The following is a 19,385-nucleotide window of genomic DNA, read 5'->3' as shown; positions in this document are numbered from 1 at the left end:
ATCTCGGCTATGTCATAGTTTAGATGAACACAGGCAGCAGTAAGGATTTCAAAACCAGGACAAAAAGCTGCCCCTGCAGCTCGATCTGAAATCGCTGGGCTCGTCCGGGAGATTACCCCGGTACCACTAGCACCAAAACAGAGAATCATACCCCTAGACCAACGAGCCTTGTGCACGTGCCCTTCCACGCTGATATTAAACAAAGCGCTGCGTGCTGGAGGCCCAGTGGCCTAATGGGTAAAGGCCGCATCTTACTTTTGCGCTACTATGAAGGCTCCGCGTACGAAAGCAGAGAGGATGACACACATAACAGATGGGAAAGTGTCATGAAAGATTGATTTAAAAGAGAATTCCACAAAATGTCGAAGGCTTGACTATGAAACCATGAGGCATCAGCCTCCCACCTAGGGCGTGCTTGATGAGCTAGCTCCAAGCTGATGCTGCGAAAAGTCAATGACCATTTGTTCAAAGAAACTCCATAGAACGACAAGTATATATGTGCTTAGCGTTTCTGCAAAAGAGCCACGTTAATTCAATGAAGAGCGATATAGAATGGTTTGAATCCCACAGCGGCATCTACAGACCTGCAGAAAGTTCGATTTGGCCGAAGCATCAGCCTCTGATGCCCGAGAACGTGACGTCAAGTACCACGTGGGTTGCAGTAAATGGCCTGATGTCAAGTAGTTGATAAAGAAAAGCAGCAATCGGAAAAAGTGCCAGAAAACCCTTGAACTTGAACAGAACGGGCAGGCACTAGTTCTAATAGAAAGCGTTTGTGGGCGGGCTGCCGCTCTGAGCATGGTCTGTCCGAGGAAATGAGGCTTGTCATCTGGCTGAATCTCGGCTATGTAGTAGAACAGGTGATCACAGGCAGCAGTAAGGATTTCAAAACCAGGACAAACAGCTGCCCCTGCCGCTCACTCTGAAACCGCTGGGCTCGTCCGGGATTTGAACCCGGGACCTCTCGCACCCAAAGCGAGAATCATACCCCTAGACCAACGAGCCTTGTCGATGGAAGATCTTTCGTGAGGGCGCCACAAATTCAGTGAAGCTCTCCTCAGTGACAGGACGTGACCTGGCATCAAGATACTAAAGTGTAGATGTTTGAGTGGCAGAAACTCCTTGAAGCCATGCTACAGATCAAAGGCCAAGCTCGCCAGACAAGGCCCAGTGGCCTAATGGATAAGGCATCAGCCTCCGGAGCTGGGGATTGTGGGTTCAAGTCCCACCTGGGTCGTCTTTGATGGGCTACCTTTAAGTTGGCTGTGCGAGAAATTCCGGGATGATTTGTTCAGAGCAACGCTATAGCCTTGATGACCGCAAGACCAGAATTAGCACAGAACTGACAAACTTCTGATAGCTGTGGCAGCTTTTGCGAGCACCAGACTGTCAGTGAATCAATCTGGCCCGCCTGTGCATGTGCCCTTTCAGGCTGAAATTACACAAAGCACTGTGTGCAAGAGGACGCTGGAGAACGTGACGTCAAGTACCACGTGGGTTGCAGTAAATGGCCTGGTATGAAGTGGTTGATAAAGAAAAGCAGCAATCGAAAAAAGTGCAAGAAAACCCCGGCACTCATACTAAAGGCGAGAGGGCTCGTCCGGGATTTGAACCCGGGACCTCTCGCACCCGAAGCGAGAATCATACCCCTAGACCAACGAGCCTGACCGCTGAATGCTTAGGCTACATGTGTACACTTGTAGAGTCATAGAATGCTGGCCGCTAAAAGAAAGGCGCAGGCGCTAGTTCTAATAGAATGCGTTTGTTGGCGGGCTGCCCCTCTGAGTAGGGTCTGTCCGAGGAAATGACGCTTGTCATCTGGCTGAATCTCGGCTATGTCATAGTTTAGATGAACACAGGCAGCAGTAAGGATTTCAAAACCAGGACAAACAGCTGCCCCTGCCGCTCGCTCTGAAAACGCTGGGCTCGTCCGGGATTTGAACCCGGGACCTCTCGCACCCAAAGCGAGAATCATACCCCTAGACCAACGAGCCTTGTGCACGTGCCCTTCCACGCTGATATTAAACAAAGCGCTGCGTGCTGGAGGCCCAGTGGCCTAATGGGTAAAGGCCGCATCTTACTTTTGCGCTACTATGAAGGCTCCGCGTACGAAAGCAGAGAGGATGACACACATAACAGATGGGAAAGTGTCATGAAAGATTGATTTAAAAGAGAATTCCACAAAATGTCGAAGGCTTGACTATGAAACCATGAGGCATCAGCCTCCCACCTAGGGCGTGCTTGATGAGCTAGCTCCAAGCTGATGCTGCGAAAAGTCAATGACCATTTGTTCAAAGAAACTCCATAGAACGACAAGTATATATGTGCTTAGCGTTTCTGCAAAAGAGCCACGTTAATTCAATGAAGAGCGATATAGAATGGTTTGAATCCCACAGCGGCATCTACAGACCTGCAGAAAGTTCGATTTGGCCGAAGCATCAGCCTCTGATGCCCGAGAACGTGACGTCAAGTACCACGTGGGTTGCAGTAAATGGCCTGATGTCAAGTAGTTGATAAAGAAAAGCAGCAATCGGAAAAAGTGCCAGAAAACCCTTGAACTTGAACAGAACGGGCAGGCACTAGTTCTAATAGAAAGCGTTTGTGGGCGGGCTGCCGCTCTGAGCATGGTCTGTCCGAGGAAATGAGGCTTGTCATCTGGCTGAATCTCGGCTATGTAGTAGAACAGGTGATCACAGGCAGCAGTAAGGATTTCAAAACCAGGACAAACAGCTGCCCCTGCCGCTCACTCTGAAACCGCTGGGCTCGTCCGGGATTTGAACCCGGGACCTCTCGCACCCAAAGCGAGAATCATACCCCTAGACCAACGAGCCTTGTCGATGGAAGATCTTTCGTGAGGGCGCCACAAATTCAGTGAAGCTCTCCTCAGTGACAGGACGTGACCTGGCATCAAGATACTAAAGTGTAGATGTTTGAGTGGCAGAAACTCCTTGAAGCCATGCTACAGATCAAAGGCCAAGCTCGCCAGACAAGGCCCAGTGGCCTAATGGATAAGGCATCAGCCTCCGGAGCTGGGGATTGTGGGTTCAAGTCCCACCTGGGTCGTCTTTGATGGGCTACCTTTAAGTTGGCTGTGCGAGAAATTCCGGGATGATTTGTTCAGAGCAACGCTATAGCCTTGATGACCGCAAGACCAGAATTAGCACAGAACTGACAAACTTCTGATAGCTGTGGCAGCTTTTGCGAGCACCAGACTGTCAGTGAATCAATCTGGCCCGCCTGTGCATGTGCCCTTTCAGGCTGAAATTACACAAAGCACTGTGTGCAAGAGGACGCTGGAGAACGTGACGTCAAGTACCACGTGGGTTGCAGTAAATGGCCTGGTATGAAGTGGTTGATAAAGAAAAGCAGCAATCGAAAAAAGTGCAAGAAAACCCCGGCACTCATACTAAAGGCGAGAGGGCTCGTCCGGGATTTGAACCCGGGACCTCTCGCACCCGAAGCGAGAATCATACCCCTAGACCAACGAGCCTGACCGCTGAATGCTTAGGCTACATGTGTACACTTGTAGAGTCATAGAATGCTGGCCGCTAAAAGAAAGGCGCAGGCGCTAGTTCTAATAGAATGCGTTTGTTGGCGGGCTGCCCCTCTGAGTAGGGTCTGTCCGAGGAAATGACGCTTGTCATCTGGCTGAATCTCGGCTATGTCATAGTTTAGATGAACACAGGCAGCAGTAAGGATTTCAAAACCAGGACAAACAGCTGCCCCTGCCGCTCGCTCTGAAATCGCTGGGCTCGTCCGGGATTTGAACCCGGGACCTCTCGCACCCAAAGCGAGAATCATACCCCTAGACCAACGAGCCTTGTGCACGTGCCCTTCCACGCTGATATTAAACAAAGCGCTGCGTGCTGGAGGCCCAGTGGCCTAATGGGTAAAGGCCGCATCTTACTTTTGCGCTACTATGAAGGCTCCGCGTACGAAAGCAGAGAGGATGACACACATAACAGATGGGAAAGTGTCATGAAAGATTGATTTAAAAGAGAATTCCACAAAATGTCGAAGGCTTGACTATGAAACCATGAGGCATCAGCCTCCCACCTAGGGCGTGCTTGATGAGCTAGCTCCAAGCTGATGCTGCGAAAAGTCAATGACCATTTGTTCAAAGAAACTCCATAGAACGACAAGTATATATGTGCTTAGCGTTTCTGCAAAAGAGCCACGTTAATTCAATGAAGAGCGATATAGAATGGTTTGAATCCCACAGCGGCATCTACAGACCTGCAGAAAGTTCGATTTGGCCGAAGCATCAGCCTCTGATGCCCGAGAACGTGACGTCAAGTACCACGTGGGTTGCAGTAAATGGCCTGATGTCAAGTAGTTGATAAAGAAAAGCAGCAATCGGAAAAAGTGCCAGAAAACCCTTGAACTTGAACAGAACGGGCAGGCACTAGTTCTAATAGAAAGCGTTTGTGGGCGGGCTGCCGCTCTGAGCATGGTCTGTCCGAGGAAATGAGGCTTGTCATCTGGCTGAATCTCGGCTATGTAGTAGAACAGGTGATCACAGGCAGCAGTAAGGATTTCAAAACCAGGACAAACAGCTGCCCCTGCCGCTCACTCTGAAACCGCTGGGCTCGTCCGGGATTTGAACCCGGGACCTCTCGCACCCAAAGCGAGAATCATACCCCTAGACCAACGAGCCTTGTCGATGGAAGATCTTTCGTGAGGGCGCCACAAATTCAGTGAAGCTCTCCTCAGTGACAGGACGTGACCTGGCATCAAGATACTAAAGTGTAGATGTTTGAGTGGCAGAAACTCCTTGAAGCCATGCTACAGATCAAAGGCCAAGCTCGCCAGACAAGGCCCAGTGGCCTAATGGATAAGGCATCAGCCTCCGGAGCTGGGGATTGTGGGTTCAAGTCCCACCTGGGTCGTCTTTGATGGGCTACCTTTAAGTTGGCTGTGCGAGAAATTCCGGGATGATTTGTTCAGAGCAACGCTATAGCCTTGATGACCGCAAGACCAGAATTAGCACAGAACTGACAAACTTCTGATAGCTGTGGCAGCTTTTGCGAGCACCAGACTGTCAGTGAATCAATCTGGCCCGCCTGTGCATGTGCCCTTTCAGGCTGAAATTACACAAAGCACTGTGTGCAAGAGGACGCTGGAGAACGTGACGTCAAGTACCACGTGGGTTGCAGTAAATGGCCTGGTATGAAGTGGTTGATAAAGAAAAGCAGCAATCGAAAAAAGTGCAAGAAAACCCCGGCACTCATACTAAAGGCGAGAGGGCTCGTCCGGGATTTGAACCCGGGACCTCTCGCACCCGAAGCGAGAATCATACCCCTAGACCAACGAGCCTGACCGCTGAATGCTTAGGCTACATGTGTACACTTGTAGAGTCATAGAATGCTGGCCGCTAAAAGAAAGGCGCAGGCGCTAGTTCTAATAGAATGCGTTTGTTGGCGGGCTGCCCCTCTGAGTAGGGTCTGTCCGAGGAAATGACGCTTGTCATCTGGCTGAATCTCGGCTATGTCATAGTTTAGATGAACACAGGCAGCAGTAAGGATTTCAAAACCAGGACAAACAGCTGCCCCTGCCGCTCGCTCTGAAATCGCTGGGCTCGTCCGGGATTTGAACCCGGGACCTCTCGCACCCAAAGCGAGAATCATACCCCTAGACCAACGAGCCTTGTGCACGTGCCCTTCCACGCTGATATTAAACAAAGCGCTGCGTGCTGGAGGCCCAGTGGCCTAATGGGTAAAGGCCGCATCTTACTTTTGCGCTACTATGAAGGCTCCGCGTACGAAAGCAGAGAGGATGACACACATAACAGATGGGAAAGTGTCATGAAAGATTGATTTAAAAGAGAATTCCACAAAATGTCGAAGGCTTGACTATGAAACCATGAGGCATCAGCCTCCCACCTAGGGCGTGCTTGATGAGCTAGCTCCAAGCTGATGCTGCGAAAAGTCAATGACCATTTGTTCAAAGAAACTCCATAGAACGACAAGTATATATGTGCTTAGCGTTTCTGCAAAAGAGCCACGTTAATTCAATGAAGAGCGATATAGAATGGTTTGAATCCCACAGCGGCATCTACAGACCTGCAGAAAGTTCGATTTGGCCGAAGCATCAGCCTCTGATGCCCGAGAACGTGACGTCAAGTACCACGTGGGTTGCAGTAAATGGCCTGATGTCAAGTAGTTGATAAAGAAAAGCAGCAATCGGAAAAAGTGCCAGAAAACCCTTGAACTTGAACAGAACGGGCAGGCACTAGTTCTAATAGAAAGCGTTTGTGGGCGGGCTGCCGCTCTGAGCATGGTCTGTCCGAGGAAATGAGGCTTGTCATCTGGCTGAATCTCGGCTATGTAGTAGAACAGGTGATCACAGGCAGCAGTAAGGATTTCAAAACCAGGACAAACAGCTGCCCCTGCCGCTCACTCTGAAACCGCTGGGCTCGTCCGGGATTTGAACCCGGGACCTCTCGCACCCAAAGCGAGAATCATACCCCTAGACCAACGAGCCTTGTCGATGGAAGATCTTTCGTGAGGGCGCCACAAATTCAGTGAAGCTCTCCTCAGTGACAGGACGTGACCTGGCATCAAGATACTAAAGTGTAGATGTTTGAGTGGCAGAAACTCCTTGAAGCCATGCTACAGATCAAAGGCCAAGCTCGCCAGACAAGGCCCAGTGGCCTAATGGATAAGGCATCAGCCTCCGGAGCTGGGGATTGTGGGTTCAAGTCCCACCTGGGTCGTCTTTGATGGGCTACCTTTAAGTTGGCTGTGCGAGAAATTCCGGGATGATTTGTTCAGAGCAACGCTATAGCCTTGATGACCGCAAGACCTGAATTAGCACAGAACTGACAAACTTCTGATAGCTGTGGCAGCTTTTGCGAGCACCAGACTGTCAGTGAATCAATCTGGCCCGCCTGTGCATGTGCCCTTTCAGGCTGAAATTACACAAAGCACTGTGTGCAAGAGGACGCTGGAGAACGTGACGTCAAGTACCACGTGGGTTGCAGTAAATGGCCTGGTATGAAGTGGTTGATAAAGAAAAGCAGCAATCGAAAAAAGTGCAAGAAAACCCCGGCACTCATACTAAAGGCGAGAGGGCTCGTCCGGGATTTGAACCCGGGACCTCTCGCACCCGAAGCGAGAATCATACCCCTAGACCAACGAGCCTGACCGCTGAATGCTTAGGCTACATGTGTACACTTGTAGAGTCATAGAATGCTGGCCGCTAAAAGAAAGGCGCAGGCGCTAGTTCTAATAGAATGCGTTTGTTGGCGGGCTGCCCCTCTGAGTAGGGTCTGTCCGAGGAAATGACGCTTGTCATCTGGCTGAATCTCGGCTATGTCATAGTTTAGATGAACACAGGCAGCAGTAAGGATTTCAAAACCAGGACAAACAGCTGCCCCTGCCGCTCGCTCTGAAATCGCTGGGCTCGTCCGGGATTTGAACCCGGGACCTCTCGCACCCAAAGCGAGAATCATACCCCTAGACCAACGAGCCTTGTGCACGTGCCCTTCCACGCTGATATTAAACAAAGCGCTGCGTGCTGGAGGCCCAGTGGCCTAATGGGTAAAGGCCGCATCTTACTTTTGCGCTACTATGAAGGCTCCGCGTACGAAAGCAGAGAGGATGACACACATAACAGATGGGAAAGTGTCATGAAAGATTGATTTAAAAGAGAATTCCACAAAATGTCGAAGGCTTGACTATGAAACCATGAGGCATCAGCCTCCCACCTAGGGCGTGCTTGATGAGCTAGCTCCAAGCTGATGCTGCGAAAAGTCAATGACCATTTGTTCAAAGAAACTCCATAGAACGACAAGTATATATGTGCTTAGCGTTTCTGCAAAAGAGCCACGTTAATTCAATGAAGAGCGATATAGAATGGTTTGAATCCCACAGCGGCATCTACAGACCTGCAGAAAGTTCGATTTGGCCGAAGCATCAGCCTCTGATGCCCGAGAACGTGACGTCAAGTACCACGTGGGTTGCAGTAAATGGCCTGATGTCAAGTAGTTGATAAAGAAAAGCAGCAATCGGAAAAAGTGCCAGAAAACCCTTGAACTTGAACAGAACGGGCAGGCACTAGTTCTAATAGAAAGCGTTTGTGGGCGGGCTGCCGCTCTGAGCATGGTCTGTCCGAGGAAATGAGGCTTGTCATCTGGCTGAATCTCGGCTATGTAGTAGAACAGGTGATCACAGGCAGCAGTAAGGATTTCAAAACCAGGACAAACAGCTGCCCCTGCCGCTCACTCTGAAACCGCTGGGCTCGTCCGGGATTTGAACCCGGGACCTCTCGCACCCAAAGCGAGAATCATACCCCTAGACCAACGAGCCTTGTCGATGGAAGATCTTTCGTGAGGGCGCCACAAATTCAGTGAAGCTCTCCTCAGTGACAGGACGTGACCTGGCATCAAGATACTAAAGTGTAGATGTTTGAGTGGCAGAAACTCCTTGAAGCCATGCTACAGATCAAAGGCCAAGCTCGCCAGACAAGGCCCAGTGGCCTAATGGATAAGGCATCAGCCTCCGGAGCTGGGGATTGTGGGTTCAAGTCCCACCTGGGTCGTCTTTGATGGGCTACCTTTAAGTTGGCTGTGCGAGAAATTCCGGGATGATTTGTTCAGAGCAACGCTATAGCCTTGATGACCGCAAGACCTGAATTAGCACAGAACTGACAAACTTCTGATAGCTGTGGCAGCTTTTGCGAGCACCAGACTGTCAGTGAATCAATCTGGCCCGCCTGTGCATGTGCCCTTTCAGGCTGAAATTACACAAAGCACTGTGTGCAAGAGGACGCTGGAGAACGTGACGTCAAGTACCACGTGGGTTGCAGTAAATGGCCTGGTATGAAGTGGTTGATAAAGAAAAGCAGCAATCGAAAAAAGTGCAAGAAAACCCCGGCACTCATACTAAAGGCGAGAGGGCTCGTCCGGGATTTGAACCCGGGACCTCTCGCACCCGAAGCGAGAATCATACCCCTAGACCAACGAGCCTGACCGCTGAATGCTTAGGCTACATGTGTACACTTGTAGAGTCATAGAATGCTGGCCGCTAAAAGAAAGGCGCAGGCGCTAGTTCTAATAGAATGCGTTTGTTGGCGGGCTGCCCCTCTGAGTAGGGTCTGTCCGAGGAAATGACGCTTGTCATCTGGCTGAATCTCGGCTATGTCATAGTTTAGATGAACACAGGCAGCAGTAAGGATTTCAAAACCAGGACAAACAGCTGCCCCTGCCGCTCGCTCTGAAAACGCTGGGCTCGTCCGGGATTTGAACCCGGGACCTCTCGCACCCAAAGCGAGAATCATACCCCTAGACCAACGAGCCTTGTGCACGTGCCCTTCCACGCTGATATTAAACAAAGCGCTGCGTGCTGGAGGCCCAGTGGCCTAATGGGTAAAGGCCGCATCTTACTTTTGCGCTACTATGAAGGCTCCGCGTACGAAAGCAGAGAGGATGACACACATAACAGATGGGAAAGTGTCATGAAAGATTGATTTAAAAGAGAATTCCACAAAATGTCGAAGGCTTGACTATGAAACCATGAGGCATCAGCCTCCCACCTAGGGCGTGCTTGATGAGCTAGCTCCAAGCTGATGCTGCGAAAAGTCAATGACCATTTGTTCAAAGAAACTCCATAGAACGACAAGTATATATGTGCTTAGCGTTTCTGCAAAAGAGCCACGTTAATTCAATGAAGAGCGATATAGAATGGTTTGAATCCCACAGCGGCATCTACAGACCTGCAGAAAGTTCGATTTGGCCGAAGCATCAGCCTCTGATGCCCGAGAACGTGACGTCAAGTACCACGTGGGTTGCAGTAAATGGCCTGATGTCAAGTAGTTGATAAAGAAAAGCAGCAATCGGAAAAAGTGCCAGAAAACCCTTGAACTTGAACAGAACGGGCAGGCACTAGTTCTAATAGAAAGCGTTTGTGGGCGGGCTGCCGCTCTGAGCATGGTCTGTCCGAGGAAATGAGGCTTGTCATCTGGCTGAATCTCGGCTATGTAGTAGAACAGGTGATCACAGGCAGCAGTAAGGATTTCAAAACCAGGACAAACAGCTGCCCCTGCCGCTCACTCTGAAACCGCTGGGCTCGTCCGGGATTTGAACCCGGGACCTCTCGCACCCAAAGCGAGAATCATACCCCTAGACCAACGAGCCTTGTCGATGGAAGATCTTTCGTGAGGGCGCCACAAATTCAGTGAAGCTCTCCTCAGTGACAGGACGTGACCTGGCATCAAGATACTAAAGTGTAGATGTTTGAGTGGCAGAAACTCCTTGAAGCCATGCTACAGATCAAAGGCCAAGCTCGCCAGACAAGGCCCAGTGGCCTAATGGATAAGGCATCAGCCTCCGGAGCTGGGGATTGTGGGTTCAAGTCCCACCTGGGTCGTCTTTGATGGGCTACCTTTAAGTTGGCTGTGCGAGAAATTCCGGGATGATTTGTTCAGAGCAACGCTATAGCCTTGATGACCGCAAGACCTGAATTAGCACAGAACTGACAAACTTCTGATAGCTGTGGCAGCTTTTGCGAGCACCAGACTGTCAGTGAATCAATCTGGCCCGCCTGTGCATGTGCCCTTTCAGGCTGAAATTACACAAAGCACTGTGTGCAAGAGGACGCTGGAGAACGTGACGTCAAGTACCACGTGGGTTGCAGTAAATGGCCTGGTATGAAGTGGTTGATAAAGAAAAGCAGCAATCGAAAAAAGTGCAAGAAAACCCCGGCACTCATACTAAAGGCGAGAGGGCTCGTCCGGGATTTGAACCCGGGACCTCTCGCACCCGAAGCGAGAATCATACCCCTAGACCAACGAGCCTGACCGCTGAATGCTTAGGCTACATGTGTACACTTGTAGAGTCATAGAATGCTGGCCGCTAAAAGAAAGGCGCAGGCGCTAGTTCTAATAGAATGCGTTTGTTGGCGGGCTGCCCCTCTGAGTAGGGTCTGTCCGAGGAAATGACGCTTGTCATCTGGCTGAATCTCGGCTATGTCATAGTTTAGATGAACACAGGCAGCAGTAAGGATTTCAAAACCAGGACAAACAGCTGCCCCTGCCGCTCGCTCTGAAAACGCTGGGCTCGTCCGGGATTTGAACCCGGGACCTCTCGCACCCAAAGCGAGAATCATACCCCTAGACCAACGAGCCTTGTGCACGTGCCCTTCCACGCTGATATTAAACAAAGCGCTGCGTGCTGGAGGCCCAGTGGCCTAATGGGTAAAGGCCGCATCTTACTTTTGCGCTACTATGAAGGCTCCGCGTACGAAAGCAGAGAGGATGACACACATAACAGATGGGAAAGTGTCATGAAAGATTGATTTAAAAGAGAATTCCACAAAATGTCGAAGGCTTGACTATGAAACCATGAGGCATCAGCCTCCCACCTAGGGCGTGCTTGATGAGCTAGCTCCAAGCTGATGCTGCGAAAAGTCAATGACCATTTGTTCAAAGAAACTCCATAGAACGACAAGTATATATGTGCTTAGCGTTTCTGCAAAAGAGCCACGTTAATTCAATGAAGAGCGATATAGAATGGTTTGAATCCCACAGCGGCATCTACAGACCTGCAGAAAGTTCGATTTGGCCGAAGCATCAGCCTCTGATGCCCGAGAACGTGACGTCAAGTACCACGTGGGTTGCAGTAAATGGCCTGATGTCAAGTAGTTGATAAAGAAAAGCAGCAATCGGAAAAAGTGCCAGAAAACCCTTGAACTTGAACAGAACGGGCAGGCACTAGTTCTAATAGAAAGCGTTTGTGGGCGGGCTGCCGCTCTGAGCATGGTCTGTCCGAGGAAATGAGGCTTGTCATCTGGCTGAATCTCGGCTATGTAGTAGAACAGGTGATCACAGGCAGCAGTAAGGATTTCAAAACCAGGACAAACAGCTGCCCCTGCCGCTCACTCTGAAACCGCTGGGCTCGTCCGGGATTTGAACCCGGGACCTCTCGCACCCAAAGCGAGAATCATACCCCTAGACCAACGAGCCTTGTCGATGGAAGATCTTTCGTGAGGGCGCCACAAATTCAGTGAAGCTCTCCTCAGTGACAGGACGTGACCTGGCATCAAGATACTAAAGTGTAGATGTTTGAGTGGCAGAAACTCCTTGAAGCCATGCTACAGATCAAAGGCCAAGCTCGCCAGACAAGGCCCAGTGGCCTAATGGATAAGGCATCAGCCTCCGGAGCTGGGGATTGTGGGTTCAAGTCCCACCTGGGTCGTCTTTGATGGGCTACCTTTAAGTTGGCTGTGCGAGAAATTCCGGGATGATTTGTTCAGAGCAACGCTATAGCCTTGATGACCGCAAGACCAGAATTAGCACAGAACTGACAAACTTCTGATAGCTGTGGCAGCTTTTGCGAGCACCAGACTGTCAGTGAATCAATCTGGCCCGCCTGTGCATGTGCCCTTTCAGGCTGAAATTACACAAAGCACTGTGTGCAAGAGGACGCTGGAGAACGTGACGTCAAGTACCACGTGGGTTGCAGTAAATGGCCTGGTATGAAGTGGTTGATAAAGAAAAGCAGCAATCGAAAAAGTGCAAGAAAACCCCGGCACTCATACTAAAGGCGAGAGGGCTCGTCCGGGATTTGAACCCGGGACCTCTCGCACCCGAAGCGAGAATCATACCCCTAGACCAACGAGCCTGACCGCTGAATGCTTAGGCTACATGTGTACACTTGTAGAGTCATAGAATGCTGGCCGCTAAAAGAAAGGCGCAGGCGCTAGTTCTAATAGAATGCGTTTGTTGGCGGGCTGCCCCTCTGAGTAGGGTCTGTCCGAGGAAATGACGCTTGTCATCTGGCTGAATCTCGGCTATGTCATAGTTTAGATGAACACAGGCAGCAGTAAGGATTTCAAAACCAGGACAAACAGCTGCCCCTGCCGCTCGCTCTGAAAACGCTGGGCTCGTCCGGGATTTGAACCCGGGACCTCTCGCACCCAAAGCGAGAATCATACCCCTAGACCAACGAGCCTTGTGCACGTGCCCTTCCACGCTGATATTAAACAAAGCGCTGCGTGCTGGAGGCCCAGTGGCCTAATGGGTAAAGGCCGCATCTTACTTTTGCGCTACTATGAAGGCTCCGCGTACGAAAGCAGAGAGGATGACACACATAACAGATGGGAAAGTGTCATGAAAGATTGATTTAAAAGAGAATTCCACAAAATGTCGAAGGCTTGACTATGAAACCATGAGGCATCAGCCTCCCACCTAGGGCGTGCTTGATGAGCTAGCTCCAAGCTGATGCTGCGAAAAGTCAATGACCATTTGTTCAAAGAAACTCCATAGAACGACAAGTATATATGTGCTTAGCGTTTCTGCAAAAGAGCCACGTTAATTCAATGAAGAGCGATATAGAATGGTTTGAATCCCACAGCGGCATCTACAGACCTGCAGAAAGTTCGATTTGGCCGAAGCATCAGCCTCTGATGCCCGAGAACGTGACGTCAAGTACCACGTGGGTTGCAGTAAATGGCCTGATGTCAAGTAGTTGATAAAGAAAAGCAGCAATCGGAAAAAGTGCCAGAAAACCCTTGAACTTGAACAGAACGGGCAGGCACTAGTTCTAATAGAAAGCGTTTGTGGGCGGGCTGCCGCTCTGAGCATGGTCTGTCCGAGGAAATGAGGCTTGTCATCTGGCTGAATCTCGGCTATGTAGTAGAACAGGTGATCACAGGCAGCAGTAAGGATTTCAAAACCAGGACAAACAGCTGCCCCTGCCGCTCACTCTGAAACCGCTGGGCTCGTCCGGGATTTGAACCCGGGACCTCTCGCACCCAAAGCGAGAATCATACCCCTAGACCAACGAGCCTTGTCGATGGAAGATCTTTCGTGAGGGCGCCACAAATTCAGTGAAGCTCTCCTCAGTGACAGGACGTGACCTGGCATCAAGATACTAAAGTGTAGATGTTTGAGTGGCAGAAACTCCTTGAAGCCATGCTACAGATCAAAGGCCAAGCTCGCCAGACAAGGCCCAGTGGCCTAATGGATAAGGCATCAGCCTCCGGAGCTGGGGATTGTGGGTTCAAGTCCCACCTGGGTCGTCTTTGATGGGCTACCTTTAAGTTGGCTGTGCGAGAAATTCCGGGATGATTTGTTCAGAGCAACGCTATAGCCTTGATGACCGCAAGACCAGAATTAGCACAGAACTGACAAACTTCTGATAGCTGTGGCAGCTTTTGCGAGCACCAGACTGTCAGTGAATCAATCTGGCCCGCCTGTGCATGTGCCCTTTCAGGCTGAAATTACACAAAGCACTGTGTGCAAGAGGACGCTGGAGAACGTGACGTCAAGTACCACGTGGGTTGCAGTAAATGGCCTGGTATGAAGTGGTTGATAAAGAAAAGCAGCAATCGAAAAAAGTGCAAGAAAACCCCGGCACTCATACTAAAGGCGAGAGGGCTCGTCCGGGATTTGAACCCGGGACCTCTCGCACCCGAAGCGAGAATCATACCCCTAGACCAACGAGCCTGACCGCTGAATGCTTAGGCTACATGTGTACACTTGTAGAGTCATAGAATGCTGGCCGCTAAAAGAAAGGCGCAGGCGCTAGTTCTAATAGAATGCGTTTGTTGGCGGGCTGCCCCTCTGAGTAGGGTCTGTCCGAGGAAATGACGCTTGTCATCTGGCTGAATCTCGGCTATGTCATAGTTTAGATGAACACAGGCAGCAGTAAGGATTTCAAAACCAGGACAAACAGCTGCCCCTGCCGCTCGCTCTGAAAACGCTGGGCTCGTCCGGGATTTGAACCCGGGACCTCTCGCACCCAAAGCGAGAATCATACCCCTAGACCAACGAGCCTTGTGCACGTGCCCTTCCACGCTGATATTAAACAAAGCGCTGCGTGCTGGAGGCCCAGTGGCCTAATGGGTAAAGGCCGCATCTTACTTTTGCGCTACTATGAAGGCTCCGCGTACGAAAGCAGAGAGGATGACACACATAACAGATGGGAAAGTGTCATGAAAGATTGATTTAAAAGAGAATTCCACAAAATGTCGAAGGCTTGACTATGAAACCATGAGGCATCAGCCTCCCACCTAGGGCGTGCTTGATGAGCTAGCTCCAAGCTGATGCTGCAAAAAGTCAATGACCATTTGTTCAAAGAAACTCCATAGAACGACAAGTATATATGTGCTTAGCGTTTCTGCAAAAGAGCCACGTTAATTCAATGAAGAGCGATATAGAATGGTTTGAATCCCACAGCGGCATCTACAGACCTGCAGAAAGTTCGATTTGGCCGAAGCATCAGCCTCTGATGCCCGAGAACGTGACGTCAAGTACCACGTGGGTTGCAGTAAATGGCCTGATGTCAAGTAGTTGATAAAGAAAAGCAGCAATCGGAAAAAGTGCCAGAAAACCCTTGAACTTGAACAGAACGGGCAGGCACTAGTTCTAATAGAAAGCGTTTGTGGGCGGGCTGCCGCTCTGAGCATGGTCTGTCCGAGGAAATGAGGCTTGTCATCTGGCTGAATCTCGGCTATGTAGTAGAACAGGTGATCACAGGCAGCAGTAAGGATTTCAAAACCAGGACAAACAGCTGCCCCTGCCGCTCACTCTGAAACCGCTGGGCTCGTCCGGGATTTGAACCCGGGACCTCTCGCACCCAAAGCGAGAATCATACCCCTAGACCAACGAGCCTTGTCGATGGAAGATCTTTCGTGAGGGCGCCACAAATTCAGTGAAGCTCTCCTCAGTGACAGGACGTGACCTGGCATCAAGATACTAAAGTGTAGATGTTTGAGTGGCAGAAACTCCTTGAAGCCATGCTACAGATCAAAGGCCAAGCTCGCCAGACAAGGCCCAGTGGCCTAATGGATAAGGCATCAGCCTCCGGAGCTGGGGATTGTGGGTTCAAGTCCCACCTGGGTCGTCTTTGATGGGCTACCTTTAAGTTGGCTGTGCGAGAAATTCCGGGATGATTTGTTCAGAGCAACGCTATAGCCTTGATGACCGCAAGACCTGAATTAGCACAGAACTGACAAACTTCTGATAGCTGTGGCAGCTTTTGCGAGCACCAGACTGTCAGTGAATCAATCTGGCCCGCCTGTGCATGTGCCCTTTCAGGCTGAAATTACACAAAGCACTGTGTGCAAGAGGACGCTGGAGAACGTGACGTCAAGTACCACGTGGGTTGCAGTAAATGGCCTGGTATGAAGTGGTTGATAAAGAAAAGCAGCAATCGAAAAAAGTGCAAGAAAACCCCGGCACTCATACTAAAGGCGAGAGGGCTCGTCCGGGATTTGAACCCGGGACCTCTCGCACCCGAAGCGAGAATCATACCCCTAGACCAACGAGCCTGACCGCTGAATGCTTAGGCTACATGTGTACACTTGTAGAGTCATAGAATGCTGGCCGCTAAAAGAAAGGCGCAGGCGCTAGTTCTAATAGAATGCGTTTGTTGGCGGGCTGCCCCTCTGAGTAGGGTCTGTCCGAGGAAATGACGCTTGTCATCTGGCTGAATCTCGGCTATGTCATAGTTTAGATGAACACAGGCAGCAGTAAGGATTTCAAAACCAGGACAAACAGCTGCCCCTGCCGCTCGCTCTGAAATCGCTGGGCTCGTCCGGGATTTGAACCCGGGACCTCTCGCACCCAAAGCGAGAATCATACCCCTAGACCAACGAGCCTTGTGCACGTGCCCTTCCACGCTGATATTAAACAAAGCGCTGCGTGCTGGAGGCCCAGTGGCCTAATGGGTAAAGGCCGCATCTTACTTTTGCGCTACTATGAAGGCTCCGCGTACGAAAGCAGAGAGGATGACACACATAACAGATGGGAAAGTGTCATGAAAGATTGATTTAAAAGAGAATTCCACAAAATGTCGAAGGCTTGACTATGAAACCATGAGGCATCAGCCTCCCACCTAGGGCGTGCTTGATGAGCTAGCTCCAAGCTGATGCTGCAAAAAGTCAATGACCATTTGTTCAAAGAAACTCCATAGAACGACAAGTATATATGTGCTTAGCGTTTCTGCAAAAGAGCCACGTTAATTCAATGAAGAGCGATATAGAATGGTTTGAATCCCACAGCGGCATCTACAGACCTGCAGAAAGTTCGATTTGGCCGAAGCATCAGCCTCTGATGCCCGAGAACGTGACGTCAAGTACCACGTGGGTTGCAGTAAATGGCCTGATGTCAAGTAGTTGATAAAGAAAAGCAGCAATCGGAAAAAGTGCCAGAAAACCCTTGAACTTGAACAGAACGGGCAGGCACTAGTTCTAATAGAAAGCGTTTGTGGGCGGGCTGCCGCTCTGAGCATGGTCTGTCCGAGGAAATGAGGCTTGTCATCTGGCTGAATCTCGGCTATGTAGTAGAACAGGTGATCACAGGCAGCAGTAAGGATTTCAAAACCAGGACAAACAGCTGCCCCTGCCGCTCACTCTGAAACCGCTGGGCTCGTCCGGGATTTGAACCCGGGACCTCTCGCACCCAAAGCGAGAATCATACCCCTAGACCAACGAGCCTTGTCGATGGAAGATCTTTCGTGAGGGCGCCACAAATTCAGTGAAGCTCTCCTCAGTGACAGGACGTGACCTGGCATCAAGATACTAAAGTGTAGATGTTTGAGTGGCAGAAACTCCTTGAAGCCATGCTACAGATCAAAGGCCAAGCTCGCCAGACAAGGCCCAGTGGCCTAATGGATAAGGCATCAGCCTCCGGAGCTGGGGATTGTGGGTTCAAGTCCCACCTGGGTCGTCTTTGATGGGCTACCTTTAAGTTGGCTGTGCGAGAAATTCCGGGATGATTTGTTCAGAGCAACGCTATAGCCTTGATGACCGCAAGACCAGAATTAGCACAGAACTGACAAACTTCTGATAGCTGTGGCAGCTTTTGCGAGCACCAGACTGTCAGTGAATCAATCTGGCCCGCCTGTGCATGTGCCCTTTCAGGCTGAAATTACACAAAGCACTGTGTGCAAGAGGACGCTGGAGAACGTGACGTCAAGTACCACGTGGGTTGCAGTAAATGGCCTGGTATGAAGTGGTTGATAAAGAAAAGCAGCAATCGAAAAAAGTGCAAGAAAACCCCGGCACTCATACTAAAGGCGAGAGGGCTCGTCCGGGATTTGAACCCGGGACCTCTCGCACCCGAAGCGAGAATCATACCCCTAGACCAACGAGCCTGACCGCTGAATGCTTAGGCTACATGTGTACACTTGTAGAGTCATAGAATGCTGGCCGCTAAAAGAAAGGCGCAGGCGCTAGTTCTAATAGAATGCGTTTGTTGGCGGGCTGCCCCTCTGAGTAGGGTCTGTCCGAGGAAATGACGCTTGTCATCTGGCTGAATCTCGGCTATGTCATAGTTTAGATGAACACAGGCAGCAGTAAGGATTTCAAAACCAGGACAAACAGCTGCCCCTGCCGCTCGCTCTGAAAACGCTGGGCTCGTCCGGGATTTGAACCCGGGACCTCTCGCACCCAAAGCGAGAATCATACCCCTAGACCAACGAGCCTTGTGCACGTGCCCTTCCACGCTGATATTAAACAAAGCGCTGCGTGCTGGAGGCCCAGTGGCCTAATGGGTAAAGGCCGCATCTTACTTTTGCGCTACTATGAAGGCTCCGCGTACGAAAGCAGAGAGGATGACACACATAACAGATGGGAAAGTGTCATGAAAGATTGATTTAAAAGAGAATTCCACAAAATGTCGAAGGCTTGACTATGAAACCATGAGGCATCAGCCTCCCACCTAGGGCGTGCTTGATGAGCTAGCTCCAAGCTGATGCTGCAAAAAGTCAATGACCATTTGTTCAAAGAAACTCCATAGAACGACAAGTATATATGTGCTTAGCGTTTCTGCAAAAGAGCCACGTTAATTCAATGAAGAGCGATATAGAATGGTTTGAATCCCACAGCGGCATCTACAGACCTGCAGAAAGTTCGATTTGGCCGAAGCATCAGCCTCTGATGCCCGAGAACGTGACGTCAAGTACCACGTGGGTTGCAGTAAATGGCCTGATGTCAAGTAGTTGATAAAGAAAAGCAGCAATCGGAAAAAGTGCCAGAAAACCCTTGTTGAACTTGAACAGAACGGGCAGGCACTAGTTCTAATAGAAAGCGTTTGTGGGCGGGCTGCCGCTCTGAGCATGGTCTGTCCGAGGAAATGAGGCTTGTCATCTGGCTGAATCTCGGCTATGTAGTAGAACAGGTGATCACAGGCAGCAGTAAGGATTTCAAAACCAGGACAAACAGCTGCCCCTGCCGCTCACTCTGAAACCGCTGGGCTCGTCCGGGATTTGAACCCGGGACCTCTCGCACCCAAAGCGAGAATCATACCCCTAGACCAACGAGCCTTGTCGATGGAAGATCTTTCGTGAGGGCGCCACAAATTCAGTGAAGCTCTCCTCAGTGACAGGACGTGACCTGGCATCAAGATACTAAAGTGTAGATGTTTGAGTGGCAGAAACTCCT

The 19,385-nt window shown here is 50.4% G+C and overlaps 20 non-coding genes across 20 annotated transcripts; 10 read left to right on the top strand and 10 right to left on the bottom strand.

Annotated features, from left to right (window-relative positions):
- The first annotated feature begins 1,164 nt into the window (after nt 1-1,164).
- Nucleotides 1,165-1,237, top strand: trnar-ccg (transfer RNA arginine (anticodon CCG)). The gene has a single exon. It is a non-coding gene; the product is annotated as a tRNA-Arg (tRNA).
- A 355-nt stretch (nt 1,238-1,592) lies between these two features.
- Nucleotides 1,593-1,664, bottom strand: trnap-cgg (transfer RNA proline (anticodon CGG)). Its single transcript has one exon. It is a non-coding gene; the product is annotated as a tRNA-Pro (tRNA).
- Nucleotides 1,665-2,990: 1,326 nt separating this feature from the next.
- Nucleotides 2,991-3,063, top strand: trnar-ccg (transfer RNA arginine (anticodon CCG)). Its single transcript has one exon. It is a non-coding gene; the product is annotated as a tRNA-Arg (tRNA).
- Nucleotides 3,064-3,418: 355 nt separating this feature from the next.
- On the bottom strand, nt 3,419-3,490 carry trnap-cgg (transfer RNA proline (anticodon CGG)). Its single transcript has one exon. It is a non-coding gene; the product is annotated as a tRNA-Pro (tRNA).
- Nucleotides 3,491-4,816: 1,326 nt separating this feature from the next.
- On the top strand, nt 4,817-4,889 carry trnar-ccg (transfer RNA arginine (anticodon CCG)). The gene has a single exon. It is a non-coding gene; the product is annotated as a tRNA-Arg (tRNA).
- Nucleotides 4,890-5,244: 355 nt separating this feature from the next.
- Nucleotides 5,245-5,316, bottom strand: trnap-cgg (transfer RNA proline (anticodon CGG)). The gene has a single exon. It is a non-coding gene; the product is annotated as a tRNA-Pro (tRNA).
- Nucleotides 5,317-6,642: 1,326 nt separating this feature from the next.
- Nucleotides 6,643-6,715, top strand: trnar-ccg (transfer RNA arginine (anticodon CCG)). Its single transcript has one exon. It is a non-coding gene; the product is annotated as a tRNA-Arg (tRNA).
- A 355-nt stretch (nt 6,716-7,070) lies between these two features.
- trnap-cgg (transfer RNA proline (anticodon CGG)) lies at nt 7,071-7,142 on the bottom strand. The gene has a single exon. It is a non-coding gene; the product is annotated as a tRNA-Pro (tRNA).
- A 1,326-nt stretch (nt 7,143-8,468) lies between these two features.
- Nucleotides 8,469-8,541, top strand: trnar-ccg (transfer RNA arginine (anticodon CCG)). The gene has a single exon. It is a non-coding gene; the product is annotated as a tRNA-Arg (tRNA).
- A 355-nt stretch (nt 8,542-8,896) lies between these two features.
- On the bottom strand, nt 8,897-8,968 carry trnap-cgg (transfer RNA proline (anticodon CGG)). The gene has a single exon. It is a non-coding gene; the product is annotated as a tRNA-Pro (tRNA).
- A 1,326-nt stretch (nt 8,969-10,294) lies between these two features.
- Nucleotides 10,295-10,367, top strand: trnar-ccg (transfer RNA arginine (anticodon CCG)). Its single transcript has one exon. It is a non-coding gene; the product is annotated as a tRNA-Arg (tRNA).
- A 355-nt stretch (nt 10,368-10,722) lies between these two features.
- On the bottom strand, nt 10,723-10,794 carry trnap-cgg (transfer RNA proline (anticodon CGG)). Its single transcript has one exon. It is a non-coding gene; the product is annotated as a tRNA-Pro (tRNA).
- Nucleotides 10,795-12,120: 1,326 nt separating this feature from the next.
- On the top strand, nt 12,121-12,193 carry trnar-ccg (transfer RNA arginine (anticodon CCG)). Its single transcript has one exon. It is a non-coding gene; the product is annotated as a tRNA-Arg (tRNA).
- A 354-nt stretch (nt 12,194-12,547) lies between these two features.
- trnap-cgg (transfer RNA proline (anticodon CGG)) lies at nt 12,548-12,619 on the bottom strand. The gene has a single exon. It is a non-coding gene; the product is annotated as a tRNA-Pro (tRNA).
- A 1,326-nt stretch (nt 12,620-13,945) lies between these two features.
- trnar-ccg (transfer RNA arginine (anticodon CCG)) lies at nt 13,946-14,018 on the top strand. The gene has a single exon. It is a non-coding gene; the product is annotated as a tRNA-Arg (tRNA).
- Nucleotides 14,019-14,373: 355 nt separating this feature from the next.
- trnap-cgg (transfer RNA proline (anticodon CGG)) lies at nt 14,374-14,445 on the bottom strand. The gene has a single exon. It is a non-coding gene; the product is annotated as a tRNA-Pro (tRNA).
- Nucleotides 14,446-15,771: 1,326 nt separating this feature from the next.
- trnar-ccg (transfer RNA arginine (anticodon CCG)) lies at nt 15,772-15,844 on the top strand. The gene has a single exon. It is a non-coding gene; the product is annotated as a tRNA-Arg (tRNA).
- A 355-nt stretch (nt 15,845-16,199) lies between these two features.
- Nucleotides 16,200-16,271, bottom strand: trnap-cgg (transfer RNA proline (anticodon CGG)). Its single transcript has one exon. It is a non-coding gene; the product is annotated as a tRNA-Pro (tRNA).
- Nucleotides 16,272-17,597: 1,326 nt separating this feature from the next.
- Nucleotides 17,598-17,670, top strand: trnar-ccg (transfer RNA arginine (anticodon CCG)). Its single transcript has one exon. It is a non-coding gene; the product is annotated as a tRNA-Arg (tRNA).
- Nucleotides 17,671-18,025: 355 nt separating this feature from the next.
- Nucleotides 18,026-18,097, bottom strand: trnap-cgg (transfer RNA proline (anticodon CGG)). Its single transcript has one exon. It is a non-coding gene; the product is annotated as a tRNA-Pro (tRNA).
- Nucleotides 18,098-19,385: the final 1,288 nt, after the last annotated feature.

The sequence above is a fragment of the Chanodichthys erythropterus genome, chromosome 12 (assembly GCF_024489055.1).
Source record: "Chanodichthys erythropterus isolate Z2021 chromosome 12, ASM2448905v1, whole genome shotgun sequence".
Taxonomy (NCBI): domain Eukaryota; kingdom Metazoa; phylum Chordata; class Actinopteri; order Cypriniformes; family Xenocyprididae; genus Chanodichthys; species Chanodichthys erythropterus.
Note: the sequence above shows the minus strand (reverse complement) of the source record. Positions and strands in the feature narration are given on the sequence as shown.